A 6,000-nucleotide genomic window follows, 5' to 3' on the forward strand; every position below is an offset into this window, starting at 1 on the left:
CATCACTCCTAGTAGACCACACTCTCCACAGGGTAAGAACAGTGGCTACTGTTTTATTTTATTTTTTTTCTTACAAATAGCTTATTGTCAAGTTGGTTTCCGTATAACACCCAGTGCTCATCCCCACAAGTGCCCTCCGCCATGCCCATCACCTCCCTCCCCCCCACATCCATCAGTCCTCAGTTTGTTCTCAGCATTCAAGAGTCTCTTGTGGTCTGCCTCTCTCCCTCTCCCCCACTATTTCCCCCCTTCTTCTTCTCCATGGTCCTCCGTTAAGTTTCTCCTAATCCTCCTATACGTGCAAACATGTGGTATCTGTCCTTCTCTGCCTGACTTATTTCACTCAGCATAACACCCTCAAGGTCCATCCAGGTTGCTACACATGGCCAGATTTCATTCTTTCTCATTGTCATGTAGTATTCCATCGTATAGGTGAACCACATCTTCTTGATCCATTCGTCCGTTGATGGGCACTTAGGCTCTTTCCATGTTTTAGCTATTGTGGAGAGTGCTGCTATGAACATTGGGGTACATGTGCTCCTATGCCTCAGCATTTCTGTATCCCTTGGGTAAATTCCTAGCAGTGCTATTGCTGGGTTATAGGGGAGTTCTATTGTTAGTTTCCTGAGGAACCTCCACACTGTTTTCCAGAGGGGCTGTACCAGCTTACATTCCCACCAATAGTGTAGGAGGGTGCCCGTTTCTCCACATCCTTGCCAGCATCTAGAGTTCTCTGATTTGCTCATTTTCAGTGGCTACTGTTTTAATTCAGTGTCTTACATAATACTTCACTCTAGACGTCACTGAATATTATCAAATGAATAAATAAAGGAATGAAAGAGATGCTGAAGCATCTGAAGTGAGTGGCTCCTGGTAGATAGATTCCTCTGAGTATTGGCTGGTTATGTATGTGTACAGAGTTTGGAGATGCTTATATCTTAGGGATAGGAGTTGATTCTGAGTCAAGGTGGATATTTAATGGAAGTACCAAAACTTGAAGATTAATCCATTATCTTTGATCCAAGAAATTTTTATGAATGGTTAGAACTATGGGAGAAATTATGAATTGATTAGACTCTTCAAATCACCAGATCCAATAAGCATATAGTATATCTAAGAGTGGGCCAGATATTAGCACAATTGGTGATATGGACTGCATGTGAGTATCCAAGTCACAGGTAATCTGAAGGCCATAGATGAGGTGTATTTCTTGTGGTCCAGCTATTCTGACATAAGCAACTTCTGATTCAAGCGGATCATGTCTTCAGTAGCATGATCCATTCTTCTAGATGGAAGAATCTCGAACTGCCTGAGTTCACATTTTGGCTTTACCACTCTTCAGATAAGTAATCCTGGTCAATTTAGTATATTTTTGGTGTTTTCATGTACTCTATATTGAAAAATTGTGACAAATTTCAATTTTTAAAATTTCCCTCAGGAGTTTTAATTTTTTTTTTTTTATTTGAGAGAGAGGGAGACAGTGTGAGCAGGGGGGGGGGGCGGTCAGAGAGAGAGGGAGACACAGAAGCTGAAGTAAGCTCCAGGCTCTGAGCTAGCTGTCAGCACAGAGCCTGCCGCGGGGCTCGAACCCGCAAATCATGAGATCATGACCTGAGCTGAAGTTGGACGCCCAACGGACTGAGCCACCCAGGCGCCCCAGGAGTTTTAATTTTTTAAATATCTGTTTATTTTTGAGAGAGAGAGCAGAGAGCAGAGAGAGAGAGAGAGAGAGAGCGCTAGAAAGAGAGAGAAGCAGGCAGGTGGGGAGGGGCAGAAAGAGAGGGACAAACAGAATCCGAAGCAGGCTGGTTCCAGGCTCTGAGCTGTCAGCACAGAGCCCGAAGTGGGGCTTGAACTCCAGAACCATGAGATCATGACCTGAGCTGAAGTCACACACTCAACTGACTAAGCCACCAAGACACCCCATCCCTCAAGAGTTTTTAAAGATAAAATTAGGGACACCTGGTGGCTCAGTTGGTTGAGCATCCGACTTTGGCTGTGGGTCATGATCTCACAGTTTGTGAGTTTGATCCCCGATGACAGCACAGAAACTGCTGTCCCCGCCCTTGCCCTGCTCGTGCATTTTCTCTCTCACAAAGATAAACATTTAAAAAAAGAAAAATTAAATTAAATAATACATAGAAAACATTTATTAGACTCTATGGCACTATATGATACTTCAGTAAATGTTAGAAGCTATCGTGACTATTATAACTGTATCACTGAGTTATGAAAATAACGAAGTTGTTATTAGTTCAGCAGAAAATGAAGTTTCAACTCACTTTGAAGATCAACATATCTCACACTATTCCATAATCAGTGAGTTAGTGGTCAATCTCTTTCATTAGAATATATGTTTCTGGGGGCGCCTGGATGGCTTAGTCGGTTAAGCATCCGACTTTCGCTTAGGTCATGATGTCGCGGTTCGTGGGTTCGAGCCCCGCGTCGGGCTCTGTGCTGACTGCCAGCTCAGAGCCTGGAGCCTGTCTCAGAGTCTGTGACTCCCTCTCTCTCTGACCCTCCCCTGCTCACGCTGTCTCTCTCTCTCCTAGAAATAAATAAAACATTAAAAAAAATTTAAAAAAAAGAATATATGTTTCTGAGAGACCTAACGGTTTTAACTTCCTTTGACTTCTCATTTGATATAGCGATGGTCATATGATAGATTTTCAACAAATACTTGGTTAATAGAGATTAATTAAAATGTACAGAGCTGTAGATTGCTAATGCACCATCAAAAATATCCATGGTCCTATTTAGTATTGGGTTTTGCTCTATAAGATGTCAGAACTTTTAAAGAACGTTTTTAAATGTTTTTGTTTAAAAGTAAGACAAAGAAAAATAATTTCTCCCTAAATATAATTGGCCATGTTTATTTTTAGCTAAGAGACTACTACTGTGTTTGGACAGGGGACAATCTGTACTTTTCCATAAATATGTCACATTTTTTAACTATTAAGGAAAAAAGCAAGAGAATGAAAAATTGAGTCTCCTATTATTTCAAACTTCCTCAAATCTAACGGTTTTTATGTTGTTTATTTGCTTGATGGGTTGTTTTTTTGTTTTTTTTTTTTAACTACCCCTGACAAGTGTCATTTGGGACTGTGGTGCTCGGTGTTGGTAGCTGAAGGGTGGGATTAGATTCAGGCATCCAATACCTGGTAGGTAGTGTCCAATACCCAGCAAGTGCTTAGCGCACTTTTCTCTCCATCCTTCCCCATTCCACTTGTGCCTGGCGGGTTAAATGTGAGAAACTCTACCAAACATATCAATTCCCTTGGGCTATCAACTTTTAATAGCAAGTTCACATATAGCTGCACATAGTTTCTCTAAATCCTCGGGGATAATAATTTCAGACACTCCTTCAACATATCTTTCTTAAGTTTCCCTCACATTCTGTCACAAGTAGAAGCACCTGATTCCAGACCTCTTTCAAGGTTTGGATAGATTTTTATCTCCTCTGTCCCATCCAATTGCCCTCCCTGCTGTTCAATGTCTCCTCCTCTTTTCTGTGTTCCTACAGCTGACATTTTTGGGGTCACTTTCTCTACTTGTGCTCTTGCTCAACCTTAACTTCAGAGTTGGGGAAGTTGTCACAGTGAAATCCCTAGATACTTCTGATTGGCATTTGAGATTATTTTCCAACCCCTGTAATATAATAGGAAAATCACAAAGAAAATTCTCCTAAGCTGATAAAAGTTAAAATGAGTACAGGAGAAATAGGACATTACATGCAAATAAACAGATAAAAGAGAAAAGAGGGGGGAAAAAGAACAGCTTTATGGTTTCTGCTTCTCCTGAGTATGCAGGTTGTCCAGACATCACAGCCTGTGGATATAAACACATTTGAACAAAAGCTTTCATTCATTGGTAGGGTATCAGTTAGGAATTGTGTGACTGTATGCAGTTAGGTTAATGCTAGCTCCCATGTTGTTAGTTAGTGTTGAGGAAACACTAGTCTCAGGATAAACTCCAAGATTTCAGTGGCTAAATTAATAGAAATTTATTTCTCATTTATTATCAGTCCAATGTAGGTGTTACTGGTCCACAGAGTTTAAAGGCTAAGGATTTACTGAAAGATGCCAAGCATCAAACTCTGGCATAGGCACTGCCATCTTCTATGTGTGTTTTCTGGTAACTAACTAAAAGCCTGGAGGAAACTGCATGGGTGATTTTCCTGATCAAGTTTGAAAGTTGTGAGTATCAATCATTTCTACACACATTAATTGGCTGGAACTCACTAAAACAGAAACACATATATGGGAATAACAATAAACAAATACCTGATTGGTTTCAAGGTAGTTCCATGTACCAATAACTATTCCCAAATTTCCTTTAAATTTTTTAAAATATTATTTTTGAGAGAGAAAGCGAGAGAGAGAGAGAGCGAGAGTGAGAGAGCAAGAGAGAGCCAACAAGCACAAGCAAGGGCGGGACAGAGAAAGAGGGAGACACAGAATCTGAAGCAGGCTCCAGGCTCTGAGCTGTCAGCACAGAGCCTGATGTGGAACTCAAATTCAAAACCGCGAGATCATGACCTGAGGTGAAGCCTGATGCCTAACCAAATGAGCCACCCAGGTACAAACCGCCCCAGCCCCAGCCCTGCAAAGTTCCTTTTTAAACATACATCTTGAATATGATTTATTTCTTTATCATCTTAATGGCAAGCTAAGACGTGTAGGGAGAAGAGGAAACATTTGATAAATAGCATTTTGATTCTGTTTTCTACACAAAGATCATGTTTCGCATGTTTCCAAAGGAGAAAATTAATAAGACTATTTAGTTAGTGTCTCTAGATCGAAGTCCATAATTTCTGAATGCCAAGAAGCTCCTTTATTCAGGTGCAGATAAAACTCTATGAATTGCAGCCATTGCTAACTTAGAGAGAAGAAGAAAAACAATCTCCCCACTACCAGCAAATATGCAATACTAGATCAGGAAGCTCTACGTTGTTCTAACAGTATCCTAGTTCAGATTGCTTTTGATATTGACTTTGAGCTAATAGAAGTAGGAAGAGCATGTAGGCATACACAAAGGAAAGTTCTGTGGACCAGGTTTATAGTAGTGCTTGTCCTCTCACAGTTAACTGTGAGGGAGGCTGAGCAAAGTAATCTGGCTGTGTGTTCAAGAAGAAGAGAAAATGATTTTGAAGAATCACACTAACAATCTCTGCTGTAGAGTTTTGAACAATTAGGAATTGGTTTTTCTTGTGAAAGAGAAGTCGCAAGGTAGGTTGTCCAAAACTGGAGCACTGACCTTACAGAGGTAATCGAGACTGTTTTTCTCCCCTGCTCCCCTAGTTTCAAGGAAAATCTGCCTTCACTAGAGGTTTCTGACAATAATATATTGGCCAGACTTAAGTGACCATTGTTAGTAGCAAGGAAGGCTGGGAAATAGGGTATTTTAACTACGTTTCTACTGTTTTAAATCAGTTTAATTAGTAAGGAAGAAGGAGAGAATGGACATCAGGTATGTCAGGAGCAATGTCTGCCTCAAAGGACAACATGATTTCCACATTCTAGGGGAAATCCCTTCCCTGATACATACCTCTTTTTCTCTTAGAAAGTAGCATATACAGCACTCCTATATTCTAGAAACATTCAGAACCAGCTATGTGAAATAAGTCCTTCAATACTTTGACCATGCCTGTAACATAGTGATAATTTTTTATTTAAATAATTAAATGACAGAACAAATACATCAGTATGCCTGTGTAACTTAGAGGAGTCAAACGAGGTATTCTTTGACAACTGTAACTAACAAATATGCAAGTTTAGTTATATAATGAATAGAGTGAGATAGTGACTGTCAATGTACAAATCACATTCCCTAGATACTTCTTCTTTCTGAGGTAGTTTATGGCTTCGAAGTCCTTAACAATTCTTCTCTTTTGCACTCCTAAAGAAAACATAAGAAAAAATTCAAACCCAGAAGAAGCCCATAAAAAGTCACCCCAAAGAGTGAAAAATATATCTCATAAAGGATTCTAAACTTGAATGT

Source organism: Hyaena hyaena, unplaced genomic scaffold, assembly GCF_003009895.1.
Source record: "Hyaena hyaena isolate Hyena2069 unplaced genomic scaffold, ASM300989v1 scaffold_246, whole genome shotgun sequence".
Taxonomy (NCBI): Eukaryota; Metazoa; Chordata; class Mammalia; order Carnivora; family Hyaenidae; genus Hyaena; species Hyaena hyaena.